This window comes from Palaemon carinicauda, chromosome 1 (genome assembly GCF_036898095.1).
Source record: "Palaemon carinicauda isolate YSFRI2023 chromosome 1, ASM3689809v2, whole genome shotgun sequence".
NCBI classification, from domain to species: Eukaryota; Metazoa; Arthropoda; class Malacostraca; order Decapoda; family Palaemonidae; genus Palaemon; species Palaemon carinicauda.
In genome coordinates, this window is record NC_090725.1 from 203,364,613 (window position 1) to 203,377,222 (window position 12,610).

General features: G+C 41.1%; 1 protein-coding gene across 1 annotated transcript in view; it reads left to right on the top strand.

Annotated features, from left to right (window-relative positions):
• Positions 1–12,610, top strand: part of LOC137637807 (tRNA (34-2'-O)-methyltransferase regulator WDR6) — a 408,022-nt gene that overhangs the window by 329,751 nt on the left and 65,661 nt on the right. The window lies entirely within an intron of this gene.

Below are 12,610 nucleotides of genomic sequence, written 5' to 3' on the forward strand. Positions count from 1 at the left end.
TTTAATCTTTCCTGTGTATAATTTACAGCTCCCTTCTCACAGTTGAATTGGCATAATTTAAGTGAGTTAAGTGGAGCATAGCCATTTTGAGACCGCTGTCGTACGTCATAAATACAATTATTTAGTTAGTAGTGCGACGCTCCCAGTATTTACCTATAAAGAAACTTTTTAGCTAGTTAGGCAAAATTATACTAGTGAAGATTACATATATATAATATTTCCTCTTCCAATATGTAACGTTACTTTCGTATATGATAGGACCCTGGTGGTATCACTCGTAGCCGCGGTCCCCACCCGAGTTAGGCTAGACTAACCCGTTTTTGTATACGTTTATAATATAAATCCCATTGTTTATTCTCTTGTATCGTTCCTATTACAGGGTAATTCGGTTGGGGATATATATCCCCTAGAATTTATTGGTATAATTTGATATGTTTCTCTTTTAGAGAAAAGAGGATAAACCCTTCCTCCCCCCTGAGTGCCTTCCCAAGCGGCAACCCTATCTTTCGTCATCGCCACCGAGTAGTTAACTCCGGCTAGACTTGGATAGTTTTTTACCGTCGATCCTCTTTGCCGCTGAGTATCCCGTCTTCGAAGTATGACGGTAACTCAGGGTGTATTGGCTTGCATCGCCTTTCTCCCTTGTAGACTATAAGACATGTCTTATAACCGACAATGTCACCGACAGGGCAATTCTTATTCCTCTGGTGCCCACGACGGCGTCGGCCCAGGAAGCCATGCTTCCTTCGTTTACAGCCGAAAGTAGGCGGCATACTTGCTGCCGCCTTTCTCCCCTGCAAACTATAAGACCCTTTTCCCTCCCCCCTCTGTCCTTTAATGTCGGCCTAGCCGTCCCAATATTCTTTGGGTCGGTATTCTACAATCATCCCAGCTTGCTGAGTTGACTGAGTTGCCGGCCAGGATCCTACCAGCGGTGGTTGGGTTACCACCTTGGCCAACTCCCCCTTATGTCCTTCCTTCACCAGAAGCAAATGCCCCGGGGGGAAAGGCTGAGCCGGCCCTGACGGCTGCTGGTGGGAAACCCATTGTATTGTTGAGAATTCTTCAGTCCTCTCTTGGACTGCCATCCACAAACCTTGCAACCAGCAGTACAGCCGGCGGCAAAAGTTGTGGGTGGATGGAAGCTAGAATCAGAAGCATTTCTCCCCTTCCATTAGAACTCTCATTCTGGGAAGGAGGCAGTAGGCGGCAGTAGCCCTTCTACACTTCCAATTATTGTGCTAAACCATAATAGTACAAAATTTTCCTTTCCATTCTTTCTCTCTCTCTATCAGTTAGTGCCGCCAGGCACTAGCCTAACCCCGGTAGTACACCGGTAAAACTACAGTATACGACAATACAGTAGCCAGTATATCTGCAGTATATAACAATACAGCAGTTAGAAAACTACAGTATACAATAATACAGTAGTACAAGTATTTCTAACATAATTCTGTGCATCCTTTCACAGTCTATTGTTGGGACCGTATAAAATGTTGAGGTGAAGTATTCCTTGAACATCCTGATGAATCCTTTGATTATCGGGACACTTATAAATCACCATTTAGTATTAATATTCTACAAGTGGAGGAATTAGTGTAAATATTCACTGACTCCAGCTCTACGTAGGGGAGTTATTCCACTCTGTATTTTCCCTTATAGGGAAATTAAAATATTAATATTGACGAAGGTCATAGCAATTGCCTGGGAGAGGAAACACAGATATGTGTTTTTCCTATTTCCTTTCTAGCTGACTATCTTAAGCTATTAAATATACAGTAATAGTAAGTATTACTATTTTTAAATATTCATTTATATCAATGATATAAATAACGCAATAGTCATTTCACCTTTTCTTTCCTTACTGGAGGAGCCAACGGTGAAGTGTGCAGTCGTGTTCTGCAACCACAAGAGCAAGGACTTTTGTGGGCGTACGATGTGCAGGTCTCATGCCCGCTGCTGCATCCTATCTGGATCCCTGAGGTACTGGCACCCGAAGGGTTGCTCCACCTGCTCGGCCCTGATGACCGAAGGATTTGGAGAAGATATCCCTGACACTACAGAGTCAAGGGATATAGCAAGAGAAACTCTTCGGAGGTGGGTAAGAGGGTTCCAGAAGAACTCTCCGGGACCTTACCTACCTAATGAATCTTTGAGGTGCCTTCTGTTCCCTAAGGTCCAATCTAGTGCGGTTGTACCCCAGGTACTGTCAAGCCTCTCTTCATCCAGCTGACAGCGGACGCAGACATTAACAAGGCACTGGAGGGCATGGACATCCACCAAGAAAAGATGTCGCAGGTGTCTACCGACACCGAAAAGGACCTTCTACAAGAAGACCTTGAAGAAGATGTGGTTCAACCGCCTACAGAGGAAGATGGATATGTCGACGGTAACTGAGGCCCCTCAGTTTTCCGTGACGGCATATCAACCTGTGCCGTCAATCTCTTCAGCCCCAACTCCCCAACTGGATGTGCAGATCGGCAGGAGTGAAGCGCTCCTAGAGTCGATCCAGCAGATGTTGGTAGTGTTCCGGAAGGAACAGCAGGAGATTAAGCAAGATCTCAAAGAGACGAAGAAAGAGGTAAGGGAAGGGAAACGCTCTGGCGCTTCCAGAGGCTTTGCTAAGCCTCTTAGAGTTTCTGACTTACCTCACTGCTCTGAAACCAACCCCTGGAGGTACACGGAGTACATGCCCATGATGAATAGGAAGCTCTATATCTCAGAGAATTTGGGGCCCAAACCCCTTGAAGATCTCCAATTCTGGCCTAGCTATTCGGCATACCCAGATTGCTACGTGAGACTGCAGGATGAACCAGCATCCCATGAGGAGACGGAACCGAAGGAAGTCATTATCTTTTAGCATGACAAGGCACAGGCTATCCTATCCAAGACCCTAAAATGAGCCGGATATACCAACTCCAAAGTCTCAGCATTGAGCAAGAGGCATCCTATCTTCATTGCTCCTTCCTCCAGAGCTTTCCCCTTTTCGGTGAAAACCCTTGACTGTGTCATGAGAGCAGTCGATGAGGGCAAACCATGCCCAGTGCTTGAGGAATGTAAACCTTTATCTCTAGCCATGCCTACCTGCGAGGAGAAGTGGAACGAAGTTCATCTAACCTTCTCCATCTCTAAGCTGGATCCGGAGATAGCAGGTCAGCAGTTCAATGAGAACCTTCAAAAGCTGCCAGAGCATCTTTTGGGAAGGGAACAGGAGACAAAAGAGAGACTAGCCGCTTCTTTGTCTCATCAGAACTGCCTGGAAATGTGTGCAGGCCTTACCAACGCCCCAGACATGTACATGGTCTTAACCAAGTCTCACATGGGTACCCTTGTGAAGGACTTGTATGCCTTCGTCAAGTCCAGGAGGGCCTGTAGAGAGCATGTGTTTGCCGCAACAACGGTCAAACACGAACCCAGGAAGCTAATCACTTCATGCATGTGGGGCAAGGATCTCTTCCCACAAAATGTGGTTCAGGAGGTTATTGCTAAAGCCGCCACAGAGAATAGGAACCTTCTCCAAAAGTGGGGCATGTCTTCCAAGTGGAAATCATCCTCAGATGGTGGTCCCCAACCTAAGAACAGGAAGACAAAGAAAGCACATAGACCTGCACAACTTCCGACCGTGACCATGGACACAGTGCCTCAAATGGTAGCTCAGCCGCAAACCACCTTCCAGATGGTCCCTCAGCAGCTAGTAGCTCAATCGCCTGTGTTTAACCCAGACTTTGAGAGGCACACAACTACCTTTCGACCCTACAAAGGTAGGGGCTCAAAAAGAGGTTCCTCAAGAAACCCCTCAAGGGGTAGAGGATGACGCTGTCGCAAAAATAAATCCTCAGGAACCCCTTAGCAATGAGAGGCTCCAGGTAGGAGGGAGACTCTTCCACTTCGGGATCGTTGGACCTTCGATCCCTGGGCCCACAGCCTAATCAAGAATGGACTCGATTGGAAGTGGAACAAAATTCCACCCCCTTTGCCACAATTCTTCCAACACTCCACCCCCTTATTGGAAGAATATACCTCAGAACTCTTGAAAAAAAAGGTAATAAGAAAAGCGAGGTCCATCAAATTCCAGGGAAGGCTGTTTTGTGTTCCCAAGAAGGACTCGAACAGACTCAGAGTCATTCTAGACTCGTCTCCACTCAACAAGTTCATCGAGAACAACAAGTTCCGGATGCTTACCTTACAACACATAAGGACCCTTCTACCAAAAGGGGCGTACACAGTCTCAATAGACCTGGCAGATGCTTACTGGCCCCTACCAGTCAGCCGCCCCCTCTCCTACCTAGGATTCAGGCTACAGAAGACGAAGTATGTCTTCACAGCCATGCCCTTTTGGCTAAACATAGCCCCAAGGATATTCACAAAACTTGCGGATACAATTGTCCAACAACTACGCTTAGAAGGAATTCAGGTAGTAGCATACCTGGACGATTGGCTGGTGTGGGCAGCATCCAAGACGACTTGTCTACAAGCAGCCGGAAAGGTGATCCAGTTCCTGGAGCACCTAGGCTTCAAGATGAACCGCAAGAAGTAGCGCCTTTCTCCAGCTCAGAAGTTTCAATGGTTAGGAATCCATTGGAACTTACAGTCACATCTTCTCTCCATTCCACCGAAGAAGAGGAGAGAGATAGCGGGATCTGTCAAGAGGCTATTGAAACTCAAGCAGTGACAGACCCAGTGCCAAAAGCACAGTTAAAGGATGCGTCAGGAGTCTGGAGAAGATACGCATCAAACGCTCGAAGAGATCAACAAAGGTTGACACTGACCTGATTGCGCACGCTACTAAGGCTGTGGTCAACAGTCAATAGCCTAGCATGAACAATTCCCTCACAACCACCTCAACCATCAGTGGTAATACACACAGATGCCTCCCTGTAAGGATGGGGAGGCCATTCCCAACAAAGGAAAGTGCAGGGGAATTGGTCGCACCAGTTCAAAACCTTTCACATCAACTTCTTGCAGGCTATGGCAGTCTTCCTAACGTTGAAAAAATACTATCCCCTCGCAGATCAGTCCACATCAGACTGGTCTTGGACAACGTGGTGATAGTAAGATGTCTAAACCGACAAGGCTCGAGATCACCTCGCATCAATCACGTGATGCTAGCCATCTTCTACCTGTCAAGGAAAAGAAGATGGCACTTATCAGTAGTTCACCTGCAAGGGTTCCGCAATGTGACAGCGGATGCTCTATCCGGGCGAAAGCCGATAAAGATAGAATGGTCCCTAGATGCAGACTCATTCTCCTTCATCTTGGAAAAAGTCCCAGAACTGCAGATCGACCTCTTCGCAACGAGCAACAACAAGAAACTACCTCGATATGTAGCCCCTTACGAGGACCCTCAAGCAGAAGCGACAGACGCCATGTCTCTCGACTGGAACAGATGGAATCGAATCTATCTGTTCCCACCAACCAATCTCCTGCTGAAGGTCCTCAACAAGCTAAGATCCTTCAGAGGAACAGCAGCAGTAGTGGCCCCCAAATGGCCCAGAAGCAATTGGTTCCCTCTAGTTGTAGAATTGAAACTGAAGCTGTTTCCTCTGCCGAACCCAGTATTATCCCAACTGGTTCAGAAGTCGACTATCTACGCTTCATCCTTAAGAACCAACAACCCACATCTCATGATTTTCTCACCCTACCAGCCAAGAAAAGGTTTGGGATCTCAAAAGACAAGATTGACTTTATAGAAGAATACAAGTCAAGTTCAACTAGGAGACAAAATGAATCGTGTTGAAAGAAGTGGGTTTCTTTGTGAAAGCAAGGAAACCGATAGAAATATCAATAGATTTCTGTCTCTCCTTCTTCCTCCGCCTACTCGAACAAGGCCTGGCTTCCACTACAATAACTGCGTGTAAATCGGCTTTGACTAGACCTCTTCTTTATGCCTTTCAGGTGGACCTTTCAAGTGAAATCGTCAATAAGATACCGAAAGCATGCGTTAGACTCAAACCAGCAACCCCTCCAAAGCCCATATCATAGTCATTGGACAAAGTCTTGCACTACGCTTCGAATATGAACAATGAGGATTGCACCCTAAAGGATCTGACACAGAAAGTGATATTTCTGTTTGCTATAGCCTCAGGGTGGCCTTATCCAGGAATGAAGGCCATATTCACTTCACAGAAACGGGAGAACTGAACCTTTTCCCTGATCCTACCTTTCTCGCCAAAAACGAGCTGCCCACCAAAAGGTGGGGTCCTTGGAGAATCTGCCCTCTGAAGGAAGATGTCTATCTTTGTCCAGTAGAGTGTCTTAAGGTCTATCTTCGAAGAACTTCAGATTTCAAGGAGGGACAGCTCTTCCGAGGCGAAACCTCAGGATCAAATTTATCCCTAAAACAACTGAGGGCGAAACTCATCTACTTTATTCGCAGAGCAGATCCTGACAGTACACCCGCAGGTCACGATCCAAGAAAAGTTGCTTCTTCGTTGAACTTCTTTCAACATATGGACTTTGATAGGCTCCACTCATATACGAGGTGGAAATCATCCAGAGTCTTCTATAAACATTATGCGAAGCAAGTGCACAAGATAAAACACTTTGTGGTGGCGGCAGGTAGTGTCATTAAACCTATCGTCTAGTGCTGCGATGAACAGTGGACTGTTTTGGGACTCAACAGTGTATCGGGTGAATAGGCGTTAGCACCCTCGAGTGTAATACCTTCTAGTGAAAATCACTATGGTGATTTATGGACTGTTCTATATAGGTGCAGAATCTAACCAATAACACTAGTGCCATGTGAATATTTGTACACAGTGTTGAAGCATATCCAACATCTAAGTGAAACTAAACAAGTTAACTTCACATTATTGAGTGGCATTTTAACAAATGAATTAATATTTGTATATTCATCCTTTACAAGTTAAAGATATATATATATAACCATGATGTTCATATAGACAGGCTAGATTCCTTCTCAGGATACATTATTATCACTTTGTTTTTCTTACGAAAATAAAAAACAAAAAGTGTATCTGCGTCTTCTTTTATCCTCAGAAATAAGATAAAAGATTCCAGAGTTTTTCTATTTTCCTTAAATAGATACCTTGTTAATAATGATTTCCAAAGAACAACCAGGTAATCTCAAAAGAAGTTTCCCTCGTGTTCTTATGGAAATGCAAACTTTTAATCCTTATAGTCAAATTCGACAATTTCCCTGCAGGGGGAAGCCCTCTTCAAACTTAGTGGATATGACAAATAACGGTAATGTCATATACAGTATAAAGGTCTAGGAGACCATATAAGGAACTCATTCAAAGTAAAGGCACTTATACAAACCCACAGATATAGTACTTTCAAGTTAATTCTCTGGAAAGCTTCCATCAGGACGACATGGCCGAGACCAAAAAATGGATTTTGAGCAAAATGAAAAATCTATTTTTGGGTGAGATAGCCATGTCGTCCGGATGGACCCACCCTTGACCCCACCCGAAACTATTCTATCTGCGGCTATTCCTGCTTAAATGCAACAAGGAATGATGGGCCGTAGTAGTACACCGGGTACCTTGATAACGGCTCCCCTTTCGTTCGCCACTCTTCCCCCTCAAAGAGTTAAATTATTCAGGCTGAAGATTGCTATGTGTCGTATCAAAAAATAACGTCCCTTGATATTATGCGATATCCTTAAAGATATATTAAGGATACTTGCGCCAGGAGTTAGAATTCTGGAGACCTACGGTTAATTCTCTGGGAGTATCACTGTAGCAAATATCCCTTAGAAAGCTACCTAAAGGAACCTTTCATCAGGACGACATGGCAATCTCACCCAAAAATAGATTTTTCACTTTGCTCAAAATCTGTTATATGTATGTGAGTGTGTGTGTGTATATATATATATATATATATATATATATATATATATATATATATATATATATATATATATATATATAAATATGTTTATTTATATATATGTATATATACATATATATATAAATATATATATATATATATACTGTATATATATATATATATATATATATATATATATATATATATATATATATATATATATATATATATATATACAGTGGTACCTCTACATACGAATTTTCCAACATACGAAGTAAAATTTGACCAAATTTCTGCCTCGACATCCGAAGTGTTGCTCCAACATATGAAGTAAACATTACGCCATTGAGCGTTGAGTGCTCAGTTCTCTGTTCTTGTGTGTATCTTGTGGTTGTCCTCTGTTTGGTCTGTTATTAACAGTGCTTATTTTCTTCCTTTTCTCACATTTCTTTTTTTATTTTACCTATAATCATGGTGCCTAAGAAGCTAAGTTTCAGTACTGGAAGAAGGCAATTCTTTCATTAGAATTGAAGCAAGAAATTATAGAAAAACATGAGAGCAATGTGCATGTGAGTGATACTGTATGGCTAAACAATATGGCCGGAATAGGCCTATGATCTCGAGGATCATCAAGCTGAAGGCAGCCATTAAAGCAAATAACCATCGAAGGGGATCACCATTATTACAATACATCGTAGCAATACCCTGGAAGAGATAGAACGCCTTTTGTTGATAGGGATAAAGGACAAAGAGATTGTTGGCAACGATCATGTGTGAGAAGGGCCAGCGTGATGAACAGAAAGAAAGAAAAAAGTGAAGCAAAGAAAACCAAGATAGCATTAACAAGCTCTTTTAAATAAGACTTCTCTCTTTTTCTGTTTCTCTCTAAACATAGCATTAACATGTTATTATTATTATTATTATTATTATTATTACTTACTAAGCTACAACCCTAGTTGGAAAAGCAGTATGCTATAAGCCCAGGGGCTCCAACAGGGAAAATAGCTCAGTGCGGAAAGGAAAAAAGGAAAATAAAATATTCTAAGAAGAGTAACAACAATAAATATCTCCTATATAAACTATAAAAACTTTAACAAAACAAGAGGAAGAGAAATAAGATAGGAGAGTGTGCTCGAGTGTACCCTCAAGCAAGAGAACTCTAACCCAAGACAGTGAAAGGCCATGGTACAGAGGCTATGGCACTACCCAAGACTAGAGAACAGTGGTTTGATTTTGGAGTGTCCTTCTCCTAGAAGAGCTGCTTACCATAGCTAAAGAGTCTCTTTTACCCTTACCAAGAGGAAAGTGGCACTGAACAATTACAGTGCAGTAACCCCTTGGGTGATGAAGAATTGTTTGGTAATCTGTGTTGTCAGGTGTATGAGGATAGAGGAGAATATGTAAAGAATATGCCAGACTATTCAGTGTGTATGTAGGCAAAGGGAAAATGAACCGTAACCAGAGAGGAGGATCCAATGTAGTACTGTCTGGCCAGTCAAAAGACCCCATAACTCTCTAGCGGTAGTATCTCAACGGGTTCTTTAAATAAAATCTCTCTCTCTCTCTCTCTCTCTCTCTCTCTCTCTCTCTCTCTCTCTCTCTCTCTCTCTCTCTCTCGTTCTTCTTTGCTGTTATAGTGTTAGATACGTCTATTATTTTTTTTCCGAGAGAGAGAGAGATTAAACAAAAATGTGTTTAGAGTACATGTGATTTTTAACAGCGTCAACGAGTTGAAAAACAATTAAATGTAACTAAGAAAGCAATAACAGCTAATCTGAATTCCTTTTTATTAACTAAAACAAATATTGATACAAACACACTCGTGTGCGTATGCACAAACACACACACACAGGTGCAAGAATTGCTACGCAGTAAGAGAGACGGTCGGGGAGGAGGTAGAGATGGTGACTGCGATAACATACCGTAACTCGTCACTGAAAGTGATGAAAATAAGAAATAAAAAGAAAAAAAATGTAAAAAATATGAAATATAAAAATAAAAAAAAAATAAATAAGCTAAGTTAGATTAAAATTTCCGTAGTGTAAGTTACGGTATGTTATCGCAGTCACCATCTCTACCTCCTCGCCGATCGTGTCTCCTCGTGCGTGTGTGTGTGTTTGCGCATACGCACACGAATGTGTTTGTATCAATATTTGTTTTAGTTGATAAAGGAATTCAGATTCGCTAATATTGTTTTTTAGTTAAATTTAAATGTCTTTCAACTCGTTAACGCTGTTAAAAATCAAATGTACACGACACATTTTTGTTTAATCTCTCATTTTTGTTTGATCTCTCTCTCTCTCTCTCTCTCTCTCTCTCTCTCTCTCTCTCTCTCTCTCTCTCTCTCTCTCTCTCTCTCTCTCTCTCTCAGAAAAAATTAATAGACGTCTCTAACACTAACAGTGAAGAAGAACAAGAGAGAGAGAGAGAGAGAGAGAGAGAGAGAGAGTATTTACTTAAAGAACATGTTAACACCATGTCTACCTTCTCGCCGATCGTCCGTCTCCTCCTGGCGTAGCAAATCCTACACCTGCGTTGGCCTGTCTCTAAGGTAAAGTGGCAATAAAACACATTTTTTATTTATTATTTCTTTATAATTATCTTTTTTACATGCTTCTTTCATATTATGCAGTTATGTTATTGTTATGTGTAATTATGTGTAGCCATTTATTAAGGATTCATTATGGGTTTTTAGGCTGAGGAACGAATTAAATGAATTACCATGTATTCTTATGGGAAAATTCGTTTCTACATCCGAACATTTTCTACATCCGAAGTCGGTTGTGGAACGAATTAAATTAGTATGTAGAGGTACCACTATAATTATATATAAAGTTAATTAATGGGAGATTTGTTCCTGGGATTCTTTGGAGAGCTGATCAATGTTTGGAGAATAAGTAGTAGTTTTCACATTTAAGCAAGATACAAGTTCCCTGTTTAATCTACTTCTTAATTCTCTTTTTATGAAATTCATGCTTGAAAATATTTGCTCACACAAATAAGTGGATCCGCAAATGGAGGGAACCATAAATGCAAATTTTTATAATTTTTGTAGTTGTCTGGTAATGCATTCCAAACCTCAAAAACCATCTTTTCTTCCTTTTTCAGATTTAGTGGCTCTCCCCATTTGTTTTGGCTAGCTAATGTGGCTTGCTGTGTTTATAAATACTCTAGATATGTGAGTAAAACTTTGAATTTTGATGCCCCTAACTCTTTTTCCTGCAAATAAGCTATTTCAGACTCTAAGTAAGAAAAGGACAAGGTTTTTATCCTCCTGAATTCTTGGAAACAATTCTTTAAAACATTTCCATTTTCAAGAAAGCTCTTTTTAGGGTATCATCATAAAACTCAAAATCTGCTGTTTCTTTGTATGTCTTCAGTGATGGAAAATGAACAATTTCTCTTTTCTCAATATCTCTGACAAACACCTTTTGAGAGGCATAAGGCAGTGTTTCCCTTTCCTCGTAATTTTCGGTTAAGATGATTTAAATGTGAAGTGATATCTACCAGAAAGTAAATTTTTTCCAGCCATTCAGATGTTGAGAGCTCTTGACATACATCACCTTTCTCAACCAAAAATAATTTCACTTCTAAGCAGGCTGAAAATCGCTCAAGAACTCCTCCTTTTGAAACCCGTCGGATTGAGATGTAAAGAAGCAGATCTGAATATTGGTAATCAGCCTCCTCCAAGAGTTCACGAAAATGTGGTTTAATACTTTCGCTAAAATTTTGTTCACAATTTTGACTACTCATGTCATCACTTCATTGAATTTAGGAGGTAAAGATTGTCCACAAAGAGCCTCTTAATCTAAATATAAAGCCCTTTTGTTTTCCCATCATGCAAGGTGCCCCATCAGTTGCAACAGAAATTATATGGTTAATGTTTATTTTCTTTGCTTCCAAACATGTGATAATAGGTGTAAATATATCTTCACCTCTGGTATTACTAGTGAGAGGCAGTAGATCAATAAGCTCCTCTTCTGGGCCCTCAGAATTTACATACCAACAAAGTAGGACAACCTGAGCTATATCTGTATTATCACATGACTCGTCACAAGCAGTAGAAAATCTCCTGGGGAAGAATTAATGTCTTTTGTTTGCTTTCCTGTAATGTCTTTTGTAAGTTTCACTGTTCTATAACAGTTTGTGCAGACAATGGCACATCTTTAATTTTTTGTCATGTTACTGAATAGATGTTCTGATGCCTTGACAAAGCAGTCCTTAATATATTGTTCATCTGTGAAAGGATTTCTTATCTTTATTATTTCATTGGTAAGCAAAAAACTTGCAGCTGTTGAGCCACTGGAGGATTTCACTCACTTTGTGAATACATTACAACTCAGTGGTACATTATGTTTCAGTTCCTCTACGGCTTTTTTTTTTTTCTTATATCTCCATTTGGATACTTCTCAGCAAATCTACTATGCTTTTTTCTGAAAATGCCTTTCAAGATTACTTCTTATTATTGGAAAGTACTTCATTACATATCATACAACATGTAAATCGTCTAGAGTTCTGTATGAATCCATAAGAGTCAGTCCATTCACTTTTAAATTCTCAATTTTCATCATCTATTTTTCTCTTTTTAGCTATTATTACTTTATTGATTTTCTCATTAACTCAATGGAAAAATAAAGCAGCAACGTTGAGCTTATAGAAGTGACTGATATTCCGGTACCGGTGGTGCTGCAGGTGAGGTCTGGAAATAGAAACTGGACGTGCCCCCCCCCCCTCTCTCTCTCTCTCTCTCTCTCTCTCTCTCTCTCTCTCTCTCTCTCTCTCTCTCTCTCTCTCTCTCTCAATATTTTGAGTTTAG